The sequence below is a fragment of the Lissotriton vulgaris genome, chromosome 12 (assembly GCF_964263255.1).
Source record: "Lissotriton vulgaris chromosome 12, aLisVul1.2, whole genome shotgun sequence".
NCBI lineage: Eukaryota > Metazoa > Chordata > Amphibia > Caudata > Salamandridae > Lissotriton > Lissotriton vulgaris.
This window is the reverse complement of record NC_141700.1, coordinates 264,124,537-264,146,687: the sequence shown is the minus strand read 5'-3', so window position 1 is coordinate 264,146,687 and position 22,151 is coordinate 264,124,537. Positions and strand designations below refer to the sequence as shown.

The following is a 22,151-nucleotide window of genomic DNA, read 5'->3' as shown; positions in this document are numbered from 1 at the left end:
ATGTCCTTAAACAATCAGAGACGGCAGCACCAGACAGATACACAAAAATAACCACACATGCAGAAAGGCAAACAAGAAGCAATCAGACATTTAATTACACATGGAAACTGTCAGACAAGTATTTAGACACTGACACAGAGGCAGACACAGTCATGGTGCCACTTTAGCACACAATGTAGCTAGACACAAAGATCCAGATGGATGCAATCACACAGAGACAGACTGTGTACACACTGTGACAGACAAACATACACGTCACAGCCAGAAAAACAGTGATACAGCTATATCCAAAGAAATATATTAATATGTAAGTAAGTAAAATGTTAGCTACCCAAGAGAACTACTCTCCTCATGGCTATTAAGTAGTTCGGAAACTACTGCAATTGTCTTTTTTGTAAAGCTCTTTTTATATTAATGACGTAGTATAAAATGTATTTTTATTTTTGTATAGTAATTTTGAAATTAATGATGCTGTAAAATGTTAGATTTGTATTTTTATGAGTATGTTTTTACTTGGTGATGTAAACAATCATAAATTGATCTAATAAATTACTTACTATTAATATGTATAAACAACACACACGATAGAACAGTGGAATACAGTCAAACACATGCTGTCAATCAGACGTACATACAGCACGGAAACAAAGTGACACACAGCAAAGACACAGTGTCACACAATACATACACAATGACATAAAACATGCACACAGTGACACTGCAGCATACAGCACATATACAGATCAAAACCACAATGACACATAGCACAGAAAACAGTCACACAACACACAATACAGGCTTATAGTGATACAAAGCCCATAAGTTATGATGACACACGCAGCACGGACAGTGATAGACACCACACAGTACAGGGATGCAGCAGAGACCACATCACAGCAAAACACACATCTGTGGCATGCACACACCTGTTACTGCCAAAGACACCACTGTCACAACATCTAACATACCTAGACGTAACATAGCCAGACACACACACAGACTCAAATATCAGGCACAAGGCACAGTCACAATGAAGACTAACACAACTGCATTTGCTACATCAAGCCACACATGTACCACAGCCACAACTTTAACACTACAGCCAAGCCAAGAAAGGACCATGAGCCAAACTCAGAAGAGACTGTGGAGGTATAGGTAAGGAATGTCCCCAAAGTTACCTTGAAACTGTAGAACTGGTACCAGAGAAGAACATCTCTACACTGACCTAGTTTGCTACTCACCATGGAAGTTATCCACGTCACGAGAACACATGTCCTCAGTCTCGGCCTGTTCCTGCCTGTGAAAATGATTCCTGTTTTGGGAACATCTCTCCACAGCCATGGCCTGGTCCCGTCTGTGGAAATTATTCATCCCGGTTCTGCGCTGCGCAGTGGAGTCAGAGAGAGTGAGTCTCTTGAGACGAGACAACCGCACCAGAGCCTCCAGTTTGTGAGAGAGGCTGGGGGCCGCCCATGCCCCAAATAATGTTTGCTCCATTTTGGTTTTTTTGCACATACCATCTGATTAGGCCTCAATCTGATGGTATGTGCAAAAAAATTCATTGGGCCTGTATTACTTTAGTTGGCCGCCTGAGGCAACCCCCGAGAGGCCTAGCAATCACAGTAGCCCGCGATTAAAGTAGGAGAACGAACGAAGCAGCCAGCCTGCATTACCTTCGTTCTCCTACTTTAATCGCAGCCCGGACGCCAGCACCATGCGCATGAAATCAAAAATTTGAATCATGATGATGATTATTTGTCATATTCCCGAACGGTGACAATCATCATGGATTCATCATGATTACAATTTTTGATGTATTGCCTGCAGCCACAGCCCGCGACGGTCCTGTGAGCACGCAACTCAGGCCACCTCGCTCCGCACTGCCTCTGCCCTGCTCACAACACCAATCAAATCCACCACTGCACGCGATGCCTGCCCAGTGCCACCACTGCCCACCATGAATGATCATTCATTGCCGACGACTGGAGTGGATGGAAAAACTCTGCTCAGACAGGGGGGGGCTAGAAATTATTTCATTATGGCCGCACGGTCAGGCCTGAGCACGGTGCCTCTACCTCTCTGTCTCAGTCGTCTGGGATGCAGGCAGTCACGCGCACTTTTAATTGCGTGAGGCCCAATGCACATGCGACATGACAATTGGTCACCCATCAGCCCCACCCTAAGGGTGAACTGAAGAGTGGCGCGCAAACGCCCGGAGGAGGAGACAATGCATCTGGGCGCAGGCACCTCCTCCTGATTACTAAATCCACATAGCAGCAGGCTGCCTGCATGGTCTGCACCGGGTCAATACAGTTGTGCTTTTTTCCCTTCAGGCTGCACTGCGGAGCGGAGACACGGACAGAGGGGAGTAGTAGTCTCAGTCTGGCAGACTCAGACAGTCAGACTACTGTGACTCTCTGTGAAGCATAGATACCAAGGTTTGAGATTGCTTATGTGTGACATTTTCATAGTTTCATGATAGCTATGAATGATATTCAATGACCAATGTGCAGGCAATGTGTGACACTTAAAAATGACACTTTCTCACGAGTAAAATCAAGCAATGAAGTTCATGGAGACAGATAAATATCAGAAGTTACACCCATATGAACAGCGAGAAACTGTAAGAGCATCTTGAAACTGCTACATAGCACCTGAATGGAAGGGCACTCATCGCTCTTTCATGTTTTTCATTTATTTTATAGTGCTCCTCGTACTAGGGTGTAGGAGCACTTTACATCATGCACACATTATAGATAGACAATTAACCATACGTGTGTAAATCAGCCAAAATGAAATGCTACATAAAACAGTGAGGATTACAAGTTGTAGAATCACATTTCATCCATACTAGTAAGCAATATATTTTTAGAGTGTTTGTTCTGGAGAAGCACAAGCACATGATTTAAAAGGTTCCTCTGTGGTTGGTTTTACTTAAAACAATATATTTCTATCCAAACTAAACATTTTAGCAACATTAGGATAATGAAAGTCTGAGGGAAAACGTAGCCCTGGGTTCTAACCTTTAAAACACACTTTTTGAATACAGACCCTTTGGTGTAGTTCATAAGTAATTGTGCTATATTAGGATTGTAATTTAGGATTGTAATTTATGAAGTGTGACAAAATCGGTTACCCACTGACCTACCCACATAAAATGCACTTTAGTGATCTACATGTACACGTTCTTTTGCACGGGAATATTAACATTCTGTTGTGCTCTTCAGGAGGGTGAAAACCGCTACTATCCAAAATGCCGATCTTGTTCCAGCAGCAACATTATTCTAAACATATGCTGTGATTACCTTAAGAGCTTTAGAAGACCAGAAACAGCGAGCTGTTAGGCAGACTCAGTCAGAGCTGTAAAATAAATTATATTTTCAAGTCCAGTGCTATAATAATGACAGAGCTCGGCCTGCAGCGGCACCAGGCCAGCCTGTGACGTGAGCAGCCAATAGCAAAGCTTCTAAAGGCGAAGTCAAGCTGTACATTTAAATGTTATTTACAAGTTGTACAAGTAACACAGACCTGATTGAGTCAGGGCCATGACGAGTCTCCGGCCATCTCTCTGAAATGAAGACTGTGCAATTGCAAAAGCTCTGACTTCGGTCTAGGCGCTGCCTGCAGCATAATGAGGCTGGCACCATTAACGGGCGGCACAGGCAGCAATGTGAGCAGTGGACGCCTTACGCACGCACGCCCGCCCACCTCATGAGTGATTACTTACTGTATCCAGACTCTCCACTCAATCAATCAAATCAAATGTATATTGTTTCAGCGACGTGAAACCATGACAAGTGCGCTATAAATGCAATTACAATTCAGCCGCCGATGAGTGTGACCCACGTTATTTCACGGACCGAAAATCGGCCCCAGACACAAAACCGGCCCCCTGGCAGAAAACCGGCCCCAACCCCCTCCAGCCTACCGGGGGATTGCCCGGTGCCCGCAATTATCAGTCCGGCCCTGAAAGATCAGATAGGATCAACATAACCAGGGGTACGAGACAGGGCTGCCCATGTTCTCCAATCTTGTTCGCGCTCTACATAGACCCTCTAATTACACAATTAATGAACAGTGCGCTTATTAAACCAGTAATATCAAATGGGTTTCATACTAAACTTCTCGCTTATGCGGATGATTTAGCAGTCATTACGAAAGATCCAGAGCTAGCTATGAGGGAGGTAGTTAACATAACCGGTCAGTTTGGAGATGTGTCAGGCTACCGACTAAATGTGGATAAAACACAGGTATTATGCTCTAAAAAAATAGCCAAGGTGGATGGAAGATATGAAGAATCTGTAGTTTACCTAGGTATAACAATAAATGCAGAATCAGGTAAAATAATCGACGATAATTACACCCCTCTTATCAAATCTATGGAAACGGATCTAAAAAGAATGGACTCATTACAGCTGTCACTGATTGGGAGGGCTAACGTTATAAAAATGACAATGTTCCCTAAGGTGCTTTATAAATTAAGGTCAATCCCGTTTAAAATTGACGAGAAAATTATTAAGAAGATTGAGGCCATTTTCATGAAATTTTTATGGCAATATGGTAAAATAAGGCGGTCAAATAGATATATGTCATTACCACAAGATAGAGGTGGGTTGGGATTGCCAGATATTAAGAGCTATCATCTTGCATGTCTCCTCACAGACATGGCTATCCTACTCCATCCGGGGGGCCCAACCCTCAGGCAGGCGGTGATACCATCAATTTTTCAGCTATTGGTGGGAAGTGAAGCTGTAGGGCTTTTATTAAGGAGAACTCAGAGGAGTTATTACAAGACGCTTGAAGGTGTATGGTATATATGGAAAACTGTTAAAAAAGTTCTAGATATACCAACTATCCATCACCGCACACCACTTTGGAATTCAACACTCTTTCCAAATCTTAGTAGGGATGGAACGTGGCGTCATTGGGAGAGTCATGGTATTGTGGAGTTGGGGCAAATAATGATCAGAGATCATTGCAGAACACTTGAAGAACTTGCACAACACTATTCACTACAAGGTTATCAAGAGTTCAAATACCTACAGATTGTAAATAGAATTAAATCAATTAGGCCACGTATCACTTTGCTTGGGAAATTCAAACTAATTGAGTATTTGAAGTCAGGGGGCCATAGAATTAGAGATATATATAAAATATTTAACAACGTATCAATTGACGATATTGGAAAAATTGAAACCGCATGGTCCAAAAAAATTGGGAGATCCCGAAGTAGACCTTGATAAGGCGTTAGCTATGGATAAGAGGTTTCTACGCTCCTCGAATCTCAGGGCCCAACATTACAAAACTCTATTTAATTTATACTATACGCCCGAAAAATTATTCTCTTGGGGGAAAGCGACAGATAGCAACTGACCCAGATGTGGAAATGGTACAGCAGATCTTATACACATGTTCTATGGCTGTGAAAAATTAAAAACTATAAAAATTGAAATACAGTTTTTAGAGGGGCTACTTGACGTCAAAATTAACCTATCCCCTACCTTGATAATAATTGGTTGTGATGTGAAATTAAATATGAGTACTGAGGCCGAAGCTTTAGTTTTTATTTCCGTAGCAGTCCTTAGGATTTTAATTAGCGCAGCCTGGAAGGACACAAAACAACTTTACAAATGTGGTTGTGCAGAATGCAGGGTATACATAATATTGAGGAAGCATTATATGATTTAAAGGGAGCGAAGCTAAGGGAAATGGGCAAGCGACTTTGGGCCCCAGTGGCTACTTGGAGGACAGCACTACTACAAATGAATGATTTACTGGTTGTGTAGATATTTAACATGTCAATTGATTCTGTATTGTTTATTATTCTCTGTTTTTTTTTTTTTCGCTTGACGGTATAATGCTTTGCTTCTATTTATGTATGCATTTATGAATATGTATTTACCGGTATGAACTCAATAAAAAAAAGTTAAAAGAAAAACACTCTTGCATGACAAGTCTAGTGTACAGAACATGGTACCCTTGATGGTCAGTTTAGCTCCTGGATCTTCACAGACAACTGCACCTGGTGTTTAAGGGGGCCTCCTATAAATTAATTAACTCTGCAAAACAAAGCAAGGCCACACAGAAATCTTCCAGCCCTGACATCAGTTAGCCAGACTTTGAAATGTGGTAAGAGCAGTACATATGGGGTTGATAATTGTTTAGAGAGATGTTGCCCAACATTGCAGAGAACTAATACATGTTCTCTGAGCAAACAGTAATGGGTAGTTAACTAGCACTTGCTTTTCAGGCACTCCATAAAGGGGGCAAGAGGATGCTCTTGCAAGCGTGCCAGGTTCTAGAATTAATGGAGAGTCATTTCACTGGGACTAGTGTCCCTTGAGGGCAAGCTCTATAGATGTCACCCCTGATCCAAATATCTATTTGCATGCGTATTGCTTTCGGTGTCCTGTAATAGGCACTAAAGCAGTCCTTCCTAATCTCATCAACTACTCATCATGAGTTGCCCGATGATTGTGGTCTTATTTCTGCTCTGTGTTTTTATTATAAATGCAAGCCAACCCATTCATAAAAGAAGCATTAAACCCAACCAGCGTGACGTTGAAGGTCTACAGGCCCTCTGCTGTAGAACAAGTCTTCTCAATCTAAGGTTCCAAAGCAATCTGCCAATAGACATTTGTGAAATAAAGGTGCTTAAGCACTACACTACTTAGCCTGCCTTACTAGCTCCTAGACTGCATGGATTGGATGTGAATCTGTCTGGATCACCACACAGAGATCCAGATAATCAAGAGAGAAGGGCATGTCCATCAGGCTCTGCTTTGGAACCCCCACCACTGGGCTGGCCCATGGGTAACACATTCTCAGTCACTACCAGAGGTGGCATCTTAGCCATAATACATTCCTGGACCGGGTCTGATGCCATGCGATTCTTTCTATTGAGAGGCGAGCTAACCCCAGGTTTATTTTGTGACTACAGGTCGCGTCCACCCCACGCTTTGAAAAAATAGGTGGACAACCCAGCCCACACATTCCTTGGAAACGTGCTGTGTAGGAGCAAGGCTGGGTACATGCTTCACCACATCTACAGGGCCATCCTTCTCAACACTGGAGAACAGGTCAGGGAAGGGCTCACTGCTGTCCCCCATCCTCCTCTCCCATTGTGACGAGGCTTACTGTGCAATTCCTTTGGAGAGATGGTTTTAGACTGTAGACATGGAAGACCATCCTGGGTTCCATTGGAGCACCTGTTTTAACTAGGTATTGACAGCAGAGATTGTTGCACCACCTTGTATGGCTCACACCATTTGTTCAAATGTTGGTGGCCAATGGACTTCAGCACCAGTACCATCTGACCTGCTTTGTACCTAGTATGCATTACCTAATGGTCATACCACTTAATCGGGTCTTGGCGGACCTGATGATTTTGCTTTATCTTTTCCACATATTGCACATCGATTTTCTGAGACCAATCACATTTCTTCACTCTATACACGGAACTCTCGAGTTCCTTCTCTAGCCACTCTGACCGATGTCAGTGGGGCCATAAACAAGATGTACATATAGCATCTCATGGGGACTAACCCCTACACTTTTCAGTGGAATCTCCAGGTAGGCAAAGAAAAGATCTGGCCGGAGGGGACCACACTCACTCCGGAGGTTCTTGGGCAAAGTATACATTATGCTTTTAATGAACTAAAAGCCTTGCAGCATCCAGCAGCTTATTGGTTTGTGGATTTAGTACAGTGGAGAAGTGATACGCAACACTGGGGTTCCAAAAGAGTGACTATTACAATGCCCAAAGACCAACATAGTTTGGGTAACCCAATTTACTTGCGTGAGAAGACTTACCAATATGTTCTAAACTTCATTTAATTTACTATGTGGAACCCACAGTGGCATTGTTTATCATGGGGTTCCCCATATGGTGCTGCCCCCACCTCCCAGGTGCGCTCAACGATGTAGAGCAGGGTTCTCCAAAGTCCAATGGCAGATATTTAGAATGTCCCCATTTATGTAAATGTAGTGATCTTAGCACAATGCAATAACTATCAGGGGAGGATATGTCAGAACTACAGACCATGGAAATACTCTCGACCCTGAAAGTCAGAAACACCATTTAAACTAATAACAAAGTTTTACACTAACGCGCAGGCCAGGAACACGAAAAGTCAGATTAGACCGGCAGTGAGATTTGGGAAACCTTCTCAGGGACAAGGAATGGCAATATTGTTGCACCAAAACGATCTCCATGAATGGGAGGCATAGACTTAACATTATGTTTCTACATAGGGCCTATTACACATCAGAGAGGCAGTATCTATATGGGGTGCGGGAGGACTCGAGGTGCCAGTCATGAGGTGAGGAAGACGATGGGTTTCTGCATACTGCCTGGCACTGCCCTGGAGTCTATGAGTACTGGTGTACGGTATACTATGACTTGGGGACCATAGCGTAGAATTAGAATCAGACCCGAAGATGACACTATTGGGTCATGACCTGGGCATAGAGAAAACTACCCGACCATTGATTGCCATTGGCATCCTGCTAGCTAAGAGAAGAGTAGCCATAAGCTGGGCGAGAGGCCCGACGCCGAAAATTGAAGATTGGCTCAAAGACATGCTCTACTGCAACACACAATCGGATACATATATAGTGAGCTACGACCTCACAAACACAGCCCCAAAAGCTGGTGGGGGATGTTTCAATTCCGCCTAATTAGCAAAGAAACAGGAGTTGAAAGCAGAAACACATGAAGACATGTGAAATGTGGAACACAGAGAAAAAGAAAAAAAGAAAGGTAGTTGGGCAGGTAGGAGCCATTATCCATGACTAAGGAGATAGGCTGTTTGCGCATGGGTATAGGTCCAGCAGACGCCCCAGTGAGGACTACTTTACTGATCTTTAAATGCTACTGCTTTTGTTTTATTATGCGCTACACTTAAATACTAGGATATGCCAGGTGCGGAGTTACCATTGCTGATCAACTGTAACGTTGATGTTTTTGAATATGGAAATCTATCATTGTAACTCCTGGTCAAAGATGTATGCTGCTACCAATGATTTGATAAAAAAACAATATATATATTTTTTATGTAGTCATCTTAAAAATCCGGGATGGATCCGGCCCTCTAGGACTGACTTTGGAGAACCCAGGTCTAAACAGGACAGACATTGAAGTAAAAACTGTTTCTCAAGAAGTGGGATCCCTACTAACTACAATCAAAATTACCTAATGGTACATGCGATCCATTTATTCTAGGGACCACTGAGCGGGCTAAAAACAAGTGGAGATGTCATTCCCACATCAAAACGAGTCAACATGTTCAGGCAATAAATTAAGCCCTCCGCCGGTCAATGGCATTCGTCAGGACCTAGGATCCCTGCTTCTATCCCTAACCTAATATAATTAATTTGGAGTAAGCTATGTGGAGAGAAATTTAAAATACTCAATTATGTATATACTTCCAATTATTAGTGTTGCTTGTGCGGTAATACCCTCCAGTAAAGAGCAATGGGCCCAAACACAGGGCAGTCAGTAATATCACTCGATAGTCCTAAATTCATCAAGGAATGCACCGCTTTTTGTACCAAAGGTCTGGTGCCCCTCTGATATTGATTAATACAGTGCAACCCATTCAATTGGCACAACTACCACAGGTACTGCATGAATGGAGCCATGGTCACTTTGCACCCCGAGCAGGTTCTGAGGTACCGTTGTTTGATCCTGCACATAACTGGCAGTATAACAGAGACACCAACCTGCCCTCAGTCTTTTTATGCCCAAGTGCCCCACTAGAAAAGCCTCATAGGCCACTATCAGGCAATTTCTGTGTACTTGAGAAACCACTAGCCTCTTGCAGGCACCTGGCTCAGGGCATGCAAAAGTCCCCACAGCAGTCCATTCTCCCCAGCAACGCAATACTTAATAACCACTCCCTTGCAGACCTTTTCCTGGGCTTCCTTCTGAAGTTACACAAGAGTATGGCACTCAAGTTGTGCCAAGCAAAATGGGTCAGACCTCAAGCAGCTAGCAAACCCTGAATCCCCGAGAATGACCTAGCCTCTTAACCTGAGCTCACCCTCTGGGGAACCCTCCTACGACTCTGGAGCAGCCTCATTGTTGCCACTGCTGGTGGCAAAGAGCCTGTTCTGGTCCACTCATTAATACTATCCACTTATTGCAGCAACCCTGGAGAAATGACAGTCACCGAAGGCAGGCGTATAACCTGCAACCTCGTACATTTAGGTAAAGTGGTCCAAAGCATGAAGGAGTCTGTCACCAGGACAATCCAGGCATAAGTCATTGCTGAAATATTACCCATTACCCCATTTCTCTTGCACCCCTAGGTCGACCATGGCCATCTTGCCATTGACTTCTACTTTAACCATGGCACCGGGCACTCATCTGCACTGGCCACTAGACCTGTGCCATTAGCACCATGGAGAATCTCCTCTGGTTTGAGATACTTCTCTCACATTCAAAGTCCTGTACATACCAGCATATCTCTAGACAGGAACCTTCCTCTCATTGGTATCCATCTCCAGTACAAACACCTGGTGTTTGGAGACTGTATTTGAGAACATCTTGATCCCCTTTTCAAGATGCCCATGGCTGAATGGTTGAGCATCCCATAGCTCTCACTGGTACCAGTATCCACAGATTGCATCCGGTCTATCAGAAGCACGGCTGGTGCAGAACATTAGCAGTGACATTTTTCATGTAATGCCCTTTCTTGTGGCACTTAAAACAAGCCACCTCATTAGCCAAAGGGGTACCTCCTCACCTACTGGTCATTTTCCTTGGGTTTGTTTGTATGTGCGTCCTCATGAGGAACCTTGGACCCTGCTCTGTCCCTATGATTCTTCCTTGGAATTAATATCTCTCTTGGACTAGGAACTATGCCGCTTCAACCTCTTTTTGCCTAGGTAGCTAACCAGGCAAAAAACCATCTCAGGCAACCTAGCACATTTCTCTGGATTCCACTGTCAGATCAGAAGAGTTCTGCCTAAGAAGTACTGCACTCTTCTGCATCGATCAGTAACCATTAACTGGTTAAGGGCATGAAAATCCATTGCTTCAATCCCTCACACACTCATTCCCATCACACTAGGTTATGTACGCAGTTCCCAAATGGGCCGTAAACATCATTCTCATGGAAGTTTCGTGATTACTGGATTAGCGTCACTTAACACCGTCCATGCACTCATGTGTTAAAGGATTGGATGGGTGGACTTTAAGGGAAAGACCAGCAGGTCACCTCCTCCGCCAAAGTACAAGTAAAGAGGCCTGTTCCCCCTCCACTAGGATGATGTGCCTCCTCCCCCCCCCCCCCCCCAACAGTCTCATAACAGGCTGGTATGAGGGGGTGTTGGCCACATTGTTGGTTTTGGCTCTACCCCGGTTCATGGTCAGAGTCCTGAGCCTATGCGGAGCAGCTTAAGTGGACTCAGACTGTTGGCCCACTGGCAGGGAGTGCACAGGAAAGTACAACAAGGCAGGCTACTGCGGCTAGTGAAAGCCAAATCAGGCATAGTTTTACCCACCATGCGCTTTCCACTTATTTCACTACTCCTCAGCTGGTATGCCTAAAAGGGGTCGGTGGTGCATGTTGGCACTAGTCTTCCAAATGCCTACAAGAGCAGAAGTGAGGAAGCAATTGAGCCTGGAATGGGGGAATTTAAATTCTATTGAAGCACTAGGAATATTAGTTAATTTACAACCAAGTTGCGCTAACATGCAGTTATGCTTTTCAGAAAGGATCGTTTTAGAAAGAGCTTTTGAGGAATTGAATTTATGAGATCTAAATATTAAAGAAAATCTCCTTTAATCTTTAGGATTGTGAAAATATGTTAAATTAACTTGTACACAAGTTTTTCTAAAAAAGACCTTGTTTAAAGCTCCATACATTACAAATGTTGAACGTTTGGTAAAGCAGCAGAAATCCATACGTACGATTGCAGACTAGATCTACAAACACGATGTCAGGGATAAAAAGATTTATCAATCCAACATCAACAGTTGTGAATGAGCATCTCTACTGCACCTCCATTGCACCTCTGAGAGAGCGCAAACTGACCTTAATGTATAAGTACATCACACTTACACGTAGTAAGCACAAGTCATGAAGAGAAATGCCATGAGTGCTGATATTATATGCATTTATATTCTGAAATGTGCAGTTGACTTAGAGATTTAAGTAGAAGTGGAACTAATGCAGAGATGTGTGAAATTATATAACTTTATTAGATGTGATTAATCCTGAATCCATGTCGGGTAGCTGCTAAAATGTAAGATGGCATGTGGTTAAACGTAGAACGTGGTAGGCCTCAGGGCCAGAGTTGGAAGGGATGGGAAAGGTGTTTGTTTTCTCGACATGGATTGCACTAATGTCTTTTAGTAGTAGCATTAATGGGCCATATTTTATAGATGTGTTTACCGAATTATAGAATAGAGTATTAACATGCTACTAATTAATGAAGGATTTGAATGGTATAATCATTATGAGAAATGCTGTAGGCCTGAAATGTTTATAGACATTGATTTATACGTATTGGTCTGGGCCGAGAAATGTTGCAAACTTTTGTTGGAAGCTATGAGAATTGGGATCTTGGCTGCAGATGTCTGTCTGCAAGAGAAAGGGGGGATCCAATTATAAATGAAATGAATAGAGGTTTGTTCAGGAGACGGCCCAGACACGGAGGAGGGTTCCGGAATGTTTTAAGGGGTATCAGCGGGCCGGAGAAGAGTCTGAGAAGCAAGGTCAACTCTAACGCACGAGGCCTCATCATGGAAAAAGCCTGAAGCTACACCACGTGAGGGGCGTCTCACGAGGGGCGTCTCAAACGATGTTGTATGTTTTGTATTAGGGACAGCACCCCGGGGTGGAGTTAGAGCAGATGCCTGAGGACCCTCTAGAGAGCGGATGGGTAGGCAGAGAGGGGTCATGACTTGAGAGCTATAGGTTTTCACCAAGAGACTAAGAGTGGGTGACTTCCCAAGGGGGTCATTCACCGCTGACACCTTTTGATAGGTTGAGACCTTGTTAAGTAGGGATACCATCCAGAGCAGGGTAGGGACAGCCTAACCTGTGTTTTTCCTCCAACTTTAAATGACGGAGAGATCTCAATACGTGTCAATGCTTATAGCTTTGTTATTCTTAGAACTTGTACTCGTAGTCTTCTTTGCTCGTCTGAGGGTTTTCAGAGAGCACATGTATGTAGTTGGGCCCGTGTATCTTGTGAATCTCATTCTGAGATGCCTGTACTTGCAGCTTATCCTAACTATATAATAAACCTTTGAAAGCTAGAAGTTGTTTGTGATCTTTCAGAGCGGAGTCCGTTATTGGGTGAACTAACTTGGTAAGAGATGCACTTTCTTCCCTCAATGACAGGCAACAAAGGTTCAGTCGACCAGAACGGGGTTTTAGATCAAGAGTGATAAGGTATCGATCAAAATCTCGCCCTAGCACCTCCATTGTTAAAATCATGAGTTGAGTTAAGACTAAACCTATTTATGTTATATTAATCTGCTAATTCATTTATCTGAAAAGTTTTATATAGCGCTACTAGACTCGGAAGTAGCAGAGCGCTTTACATGAGTTAGAGCGAGTTACAAGTCACAGAGTTACATCACTTAAATCAAAGAGTCAAAGGGGGAGTGAGGGAATACACAACAGGAAAAACAAGGAAAACAATGACAGATGTCCGGCTGGGTAGGTGACGGGAGAGGGGGTGAAACCAGGGCCAGACTCCTCTTTAGCTGCATATGACCGGTCCACCGGGCATCGGCCAAGGTTGATCGTGTATCCAGGTGAGTACAAACAGTTGTGATGCCCATGGGGCATCGTCAGAGGTCCATCAGAAGCTCAGAGGAACGTTATTTATTAGTTATATATAGTGCTGGCTAGACCCGTAGGTATCAGAGCACTTTACATTAGGATACACAATGTTACAGAGAATGAAAACAAATACACATTACGTTAAAAATTAAGCAACAAATTGGGAGAGGATAGAAAGGTGTGCCAAATAGAGAGGGGGAGGGGGGAAGTGTGAAGGGGGAGGATGAAGGGAAAGATGTCAGGAGAGACGAAAGAAGGTCTGCCCAAATAACGACTGGGTAGGTGACGTCCGAGGAGGGAATCCACAGCCCATCACCCCAATAGCTAAACAGGTAGCTCCATCGGGCATCAGTCAGATTGCTAGGTCTCAACTGACGAGGGAAAGTTCACAGAAGAAAGTCCAGTGAATTAACAGGGTCGGAACTATGAGCAAGGACGAGTGAGGGTAAAGGTCAATAGCTGGAAAGAGGAGAAGAGTAGAGAGGAGGGGGGTGGGGGTATGGTGAAGACGAGAAGGGAGAATAGTCCATTAGAGACACGCAGGAGAGTTTGCCCAAAGACCGGGAGGGTAGGTGATGGTCAAGGAGGGAAATCCATAGCCCATCTCCCCTTTAGCTCGCGAGGTAGCTTCACCGGGCGTCAGTCAAAATGTGTAGGTCTCAACTGCCGATGGAAAAATCTCCGAGTCAAGTGTCATGGAGGGTGAGCGGGAGCGGGGTTGGTTGTGGGCTGATCTAGAACAGGACGCTGACCAATGATGGGGGGGGGGGGGCACATCTCTTATGAATTAAGGTAGGTCTCCTGTTAGGATGGAAAGTTCTTGTGTGGCATGAATCAAGGCACTGGTGCAGATTTACCAGTTTTAAATGGCTCCTGCTCGGTTCAGTACAGTTACATTTACACAGTCTTCCAACGACTGAGGTCCTGTGTCCTTCTGGTCGGTGGAGGGAAACCGTCTACAAGCTTCTCCGACCTTTCCCACTTCTGGGAGGAGATGCGCAAACTGTAAATACAGTCCACGATCTGGGTAGGCCACATCCGGATGGGGCAGCGGGCACTCCTGGCTGGAGTCCTTTGGTGAATGAAGGTAATGGATGCCACCTGGGCTCTGGGCAATCTCGGGAACTGCTTCTTGTCCTCTCCGCAATGGGTGCAGAAAGGCCATCATGCAGATGGTTGGAGGGGGTGGCATCACAATGCCAGCCGCAGGATGAACTGAAGATGCTTCAGTGACAACCACCACAGGTACACTCTTGATTTCAGTAAGGGCAACACCACGGGCACAGTTCTGGATTGTGGTGGCGATGTTCACCGCAAGACCAGTTCTTGGTCTTTGGTGGGAATGTCAACAGCTCTGATTCCACTAGCAACATCCAGCATAGGTACAGCTTTTGACCTATGCTGGATAATCAGCCACGATCAGTCTTCATGCCTGGCAGTGACGTCTGCGGTCAAGCTGCACACCTGGACAGTCTGTGTCCACGGGCTTGCAGCTAGCTCTGGTCCTCCTTGACTTGGTAGACACACAGCAGTGGGGGTCTTGCTGCTTCAGGCACTTCTCAGACAGACACTTCCTGTAGCATTCCCACGCACTTCAGTCAGTGGTTCACCTCTTCAGCAAGCAAAGACTACAGGTAATGTCCCTTCATCTCTGCGAAGCTGGCTGGCAGGCGGACACCAGCTCTGGTTACACAGCAGTTTTCAGAGTACACTAGGAGCACTCTATTCCTTGGTCTAAGTACTTGGAACAAGTAGATCAGGGGCTCCCACATTTGTGCAGTTAAAGCAAACCGGGGAATGTGGGTTCACTATCTGGATTTTCAGAACCGGTTTGGGGAGGTTCTTTCAAGCATCCTCTCCAGGCAAGCCTGCGTAGAGTGATGCTCCTCAGAGAAGGGGAGTCTCCAGCCTGAAGTACCCGCAACAGAGGCACAAAGGAGCGTGTACTTTGGGCACCTAGCAGTGTATCAACAGCAGCACTGACCTATGGTAAGGAACGATACAGAAGGCTGGCCTCACCTAAAGGATCCTTCTCACTCTGAACAACAGCGAATGCAGTCCCACCCTTCTTCCATATGGGAGTGCTACAGAAGACTAATCAGCTGCTTCAGAAGACTAATCAGCTGCTTCCATCGGCAACATGGCCTAACTGAATTAAAGGAACCTTGCCTCCTCTGCCCCTACTTCAGTGTCTAAGTCTTGTCCCTCCATCTTCAGGAATGTCAGCTACGCACTTCCACTGTCTGGAAAAATCACCTCACCAACTTAAACATAGGAACAGGCTAAGGCAGTGGTTCCCAAACTGTGCGCCGCGGCACCCTGGCGTGCCGTTAGTAGCAGCCAGGGGCGCCGCGCACATCTTGGAATGTGCAAATCATGCAGTGAGCAATTTTAAAATTATGCGTCTTTTGACGCCCTACCTGTCAGCCGGCGTCAGGAATCGCGGTATTTATTTATACCGGCAGCCTTGGCTTTGTCATCAGCATTTCAGCAAGTGCGCCTCATTTAAATACACTCGGCTGCAGCGCAACATACTGGGGAGTTACAAGCGCCACCTGTAAAGTCGGAAATATGGCCCAAGAGCGCACGGCCGCCTTCCGTGTGTACTTGTCCACGCAGGATGACTGTCGAACATTATTGTTGCCCGTTTTGCAGTGCCTCTGGGGACCCTGTTCACAAGCTACATCAAGTAGGTTGCCAAAATAACATAACTGCAAAGACAAACTTGTGACCATTAGGTCCGTGTAGTTTTAAAAGTTGCATCAAGTAGGTTGCTAGAATAACTGCAAAAACAAACCACCAAGACCACCAAGCCTGTGCGTTTTTTTTAAAGAGGCAATCATCTTTACAGCTTTCCTGGGGAAATAAATTAAAAACGAAAATGTGACGGGGTAAATCTGTTAACTGCAAAGAAAACCAAACTGTTGAGCATATAATAAGAAACTTATATTTCTCTACATTTGTTGTTAAGAAGTACTCGATATTGGGACAAAAAGGCCGTGCAGAGTTTTGTCTGGTTTACCGTAAAAGTAAACATAAAACGGCTGGTCTTACCATGTCCTGCTGTTAAATTTTGCTAAAAGCTGAGCGGGCCAATAAGATCAAGTGTGCCATATCCATATGCTTATTTTGTTTGAATGTTTCACATACTAGTGATATATAAAACGAGGAGGGCAAGGATGCTGATGCGATATTTCCGCACCCTAATAAAATGATGATTCTTGCAAATAATTAGCTTTCATTTTTAAAAATATTGTTATTTTGATATTGACCTTGAAAAATGGTGATTTATTTCAGGAATTGTTATTACCGTGGCGCACACATTTGTCTGGCAATTTTCCATTTTCAACCGATTTCTCACCCAGACATTTTGCCATTTTTAGCTCGTAAAAATGCTGGGGGATGGGTAAACACCAACAGGAGAACATTTTTATGTGGAAACTGTAATCCCCATTCAGCTGGTAACTTGTGATGGCGAATTTGGGTTACCAAAGCAGAAAAAACGGGATGGTCTTTTACCCCTTCATGCACTGACATGAAGACAGGCACAGCAGCCTCAGCTCTGCAGCACTCCGAGCCCTCACCGACCCAGCTTCTGTCCGGGTCTCTGGTGCTACAGCCTCGATCCGGGGCACCACTGGTCTGACTGACGCTATGGCACCCCTAGCTCTCACCCCAGCCGTCATCTCTCTACCACTGGAGCAGCCTAACCAGACCTAAAACCGGAACATCAACATCTCTAGTGTTGCATTACCCCTGATAAACACCCACCCAGTCCGGCAACTCTCGCACTGCAACATCCTGACTGACCTGAATTATTAACAGGGCCAGCACTTCTCTAGCGCTGCAGCCCCCTAGAAACCATCTTGGGCGGTACCTCCCTGGCACTGCAGCACCCTGAACTTTCACCCAAGACAGTACCTCCCTATATAACTTTAGCAATCCTAATTATCACCTTATCCGGGTCCTCTCTAGCGCTGCAGAACCCCAAACCCTCACCCAGGTTGGCACTTTGCTCAGGCACTGCAGCACCCAAAACCCTCACCTAAGCCTGCACTGCTCTACACAGCCTCAGCACTCTGAGGTCCCACCTAATGCAGCACAGCAGAATCTCTCACCGCTAGTATTGCAGCAGCCATGGCCACCATCAATGGGGGTCCCTCTCTGGCATGGCAGTTTCTTGAGCATTTGCAATATAGCACCCCCTCTAGTGCCCCAGCACCTCTGGCTACTGCTGCCCTTCAGGTAGAAAACAAAGTACTCCCGAGGTCGGGCATACACCCCCCCACCGGTGAAACAAAAGTGACATGATGGGGAGCCACAGCCAAGTGGCAATTATGTCAAGGGAGCCATTGGTCAAAAAAGTTTGGGAACCACTGGGCTAAGGGTTTCCAAAATGGAACCCTTAGGCTTCTCTAATGCGGAGTCATTTGTACCCATAATGCATGTTCCACACAGGCCACATATATTTGGGATGTCTACACTGGTATCTGGGTTAGAGCTTAGCAGCTGAACGTGACACGAGTGGTCTGGTATGCTTTCACTCTAGTGACTGATAAAAAGGACTGGTCACCACAATTGATTCATAAAACAGTATGCCGCCACCACTGCTCTACATGCTAAACCCATGACTGGGCCAGTTGTCCACTGAATCAAATGAGGGGGCTCATGGTGCACTCTGTCAGTGGGCAGGCAGGCCCAGCAACTCACTCAGGTCAAGAGGCAGGCCTAGCAATCTATGCACACACTGGATAAGTAGGAGGTTGGGACCAAAATCAAAAACCAGGATACCAGATTCTCCCATTTGTGCACTCTGGGCAGGGGAACAACTGTACACCATGTAGGAGGCATCCCCGTCAACAGGTATCCCCGAATGATTTTCATGTGGGATACTGCAGAGATTTTAGCAAATTTGACAGAAAAGGACGTGCCCTTTTACCAATGTCTTTTAATCATTAATTAAAAATACACCCAGTGACTACTTCACAGTTGTTAGCCAATCTTTAAAACCCCCTCCGTTTTCCCGCTTTGACAGTTAGCGCTGGGACGCCCCATTGCTGGGGCAACCATGCACTTTATAAATATGATAACACAGCATAACTGGGGTTTGAGCCCCTGGTTTTACACCGTATGAAAAAGCCATTGCACAAGACACTCAGTATAAAATGAATAAGCAAGTGCACTGCATATATTTCCATGCTACAATTAACAATAGTTTACAAAAAGAACAGATTAGGTTCAATGCACCAATCCAGAGGAATTACAAGTGAGCAGCGTTAACCAGGAAGTCCACAAGGGAGACTGTGGGCCGAAGTGACAGGGTGTGCCAGACAGCCATGACAGGGGGCAGCAGACATCCGTCGCAGGGGCAGTACAAAAGGGGGTGGTGATGGACGGAGCATATGAACCAATCAAACACTCACACCCACCCAGTCAAAAGATCTGGGTTTAATCCATCACCGTTCTTTAGTCCACTCTGCCACCCCAGTTCAGACATGGCCATATGCAAATCAGTCTGACCCTGTGCCTCCTGGGAACAGTCCAGCCCGAACTGCCAAGCCATGCCGTCACAGGGGCGGCAGACATCCGTCACAGGGGCGTCCTCCAAGTTAACATATAGATGCGATTGCAGGAGATCCCGGACGTTGCACCAGCCATGGTTGACCCAAAGTCCTGCAAGGGGACGCGGGCGGTGGTGATAGATCCCTGGTGGTCGGCGATAAAAGGGGCAGATAAAAAAAGCGACATGGTTTGAGTGAGGGCCTAGTACACCCGCTAGGAACGCGGTCAAGCTAGTAGATATTAAAGTTCGGCTGTTACAGACAGGAGAACGTGACCCTCTGATCAAGAGGTAGGTAGTGTCCTGGCGGCTAGTGGTGCCAGCGGTGTTCTACCCGTTAGTTAGATTTACACGACCCTCTGATCAAGAGGTAGGTAGTGTCCTGGCGGCTAGTGGTGCCAGCGGTGTTCTACCCGTTAGTTAGATTTACACAAATTCTCAGTCTGTCATCAGCCATTGCTACAAGCAAAACGTACAGGATTCCTGCTAGAGTTAATAAAAACAAGTTTTTATTTTTTCTCCTACACTTTTTTGTACTTTTCTGTTGGCAAACAGGTTTCCAGTTTAGTGGCATGCGCAGGGCAGTGAAAAGAGGGAGACAATGCACACATTTATTATTACCCCAGATTGCCACGACTGTCAGCATGGGACACTTCGTCTACACTCGTTTTAGCTGCCAGGGTGCCTGTGACATGACGTTCAGCCAATACCACTGAATTCTGGGAATTGTAGTTTTGCTTCTCCCATACAGGCGTTCATCTCATGTCAGATAAAATACTAGTGGCTAAAACACCAGGGATAACTAGCAGTGTCAACCCGGTCACGGCGACACTCACTGGTTAGTTATACTGTACAACTCGAGCACACATTACATTAACATCTCAGATCCAAGTTAAGATTTTCTGTTACTGTATTTCTTTCTCATAATGACGCCAAGTCTTGTAAATGTCTTTGTTTCAGCGAGTTCACTCTGACCAACATTGCTCCATGTAAGTTAGGAAAACAAAACAGCAAAGCACGGTCAATGTTTCCGAGAACAGTTCATCTCCCCAACCAGGAGAATAAAAAAAAGTTCAACAACTAATTCCCCATTTTTAGAAACTGGAAGGTCTCTCTTCCCCCCCCCCCCCCCCCTCTTTCTGTGCTAAAATCACCTTACTGCACTAGTTTGCGTAAAAATACAGTTTGACCCTTCTCAGGGCAGAGTTTACACTTTAGACCTTCCGAAAACGGAGATGTACGCGGTCTACTGAAGTGTGTGTACCCCTAGTTTGGGGGCTCCTGGCTGTGGAGGCGAGGGCTGGGGTACAGCCCCCCTACCATCCCCAGAGAAGAACAGTACACTTAATAGCAATACGAGGTAAGAAACACAGATAACAGTGAAACGACGTCATGCATTTTCCTTGCACGTCCAACTACTCACCTTTTTCAGATCGGACTGTTCCAAAAACGAAGAAAAGAGCGAGGGCTGCCTTCCAGCCGCTTTTCAAGAAACTCCGCCCTGTCTCCAGGTGAGGGGAATAAGTAGACGCGGCCTCGCGCGCCTGATGGGTGAGACAGGAAGCAGGCGTCTCTCGGCCCAGTCCGAGCCACCGCCTGTTTCTTCCTCTCCTTGAAAACCTGCCTATATAGCGCCTGCATGGTGACAGGCACCGTCCTGGCCGGCACACGCCCTTCTGCATTAAGTATTACACTAGCGGTTGCTTTATTTTTTTAACAAACAGCGCTTTTGCGTGCTGTGGTGTTTGGGACTAGGTTTACAATGTGAAAATTGAGCCTACGAGTCCCAGAATTCCACACAGCCCGATGACTAAAAAAACAGTACGGAAAGTTTCCCATAACGGGAGCGATTTGACATCAATGTGTTCTATCCAGTGGTCGAAGTGGGGGAAAAAAGTAGGGGGAACTGTGGGTGGAGAAACAGGGGGCGGGAATAACTAAAGATTGGATCAGTGGGCGGAGTCAGGGGTGTGGCTAGAAATAGCAAAACATACCAATTTTTAGTACGTTTAGCATTTCACTGACCAGTTACAGCTTATAAGGTTATTTAATTCAAACAATGGATAAACATGTTTATTTGAGGTTTAATTAAGGAAAAAGCAAACACTCATAGGGAATACAGGTTTATGTAAAGCGTGTGAAATATAAGCAGGAATAACATGTTACCTTAATGCTTTTACTCTCATTGTTCAGAAATCCATGATTATTTTTTGTCTCAAACATTGAGGTCATAAATACAGGGCTCCACCTGTACATATGTGTTAAGCAGGGCTCAGAAGAGAAAGGTACTCTTCAGGAGAATCTAGACTCACGGAAACCCACAAAGGCTCCTTCATATTCATGTCAGCCAGCTAGCTGCTCAACCATAATATAACAAAAAGAACAACTGGCGGACAGAATGCTGAACAATGTCATACATTCACCCCAGTACAGAGATCTGGGACTAAATCCATTGTTTCTTTGCTCACCATGTCATTCCAGTTTGGACCAAGCCATATGCAAATCAGTCTTGATCCTGCGCCCAATGGGAACAGTCTAGCCCGAACTGCCAGGCCATATGCATTCAAGTGTCCTTTCATTCGGGAAGTGAACACAAAGCAGTACCCACTGAACTATGCACATAAAATATTGCTTTCTTCTTTCCAGCAGGCATATTACCCCTCTGCGCTACCTTACGTGAGTAAAACAGCCACTAGACAAAACATGCTCCCATCTCTCTCCAGCAGGTACCTTGATCATCAAAGTTATCTTGGCACTTGTATTGTTGACCGAAACCTGCTGAATATATA

The 22,151-nt window shown here is 45.2% G+C and overlaps 1 protein-coding gene across 1 annotated transcript in view; it reads right to left on the bottom strand.

Moving 5' to 3' along the window:
* Positions 1-20,962, bottom strand: part of LOC147673921 (uromodulin-like) — a 159,163-nt gene extending 138,201 nt beyond the window's left edge. Inside the window, exon 1 of the mRNA XM_086945014.1 lies at positions 20,786-20,962. The gene's annotated coding sequence lies outside the window, so the exon portion shown is untranslated. The remainder of the gene's footprint in view (positions 1-20,785) is intronic.
* Between the last annotated feature and the right edge of the window lie 1,189 nt (positions 20,963-22,151).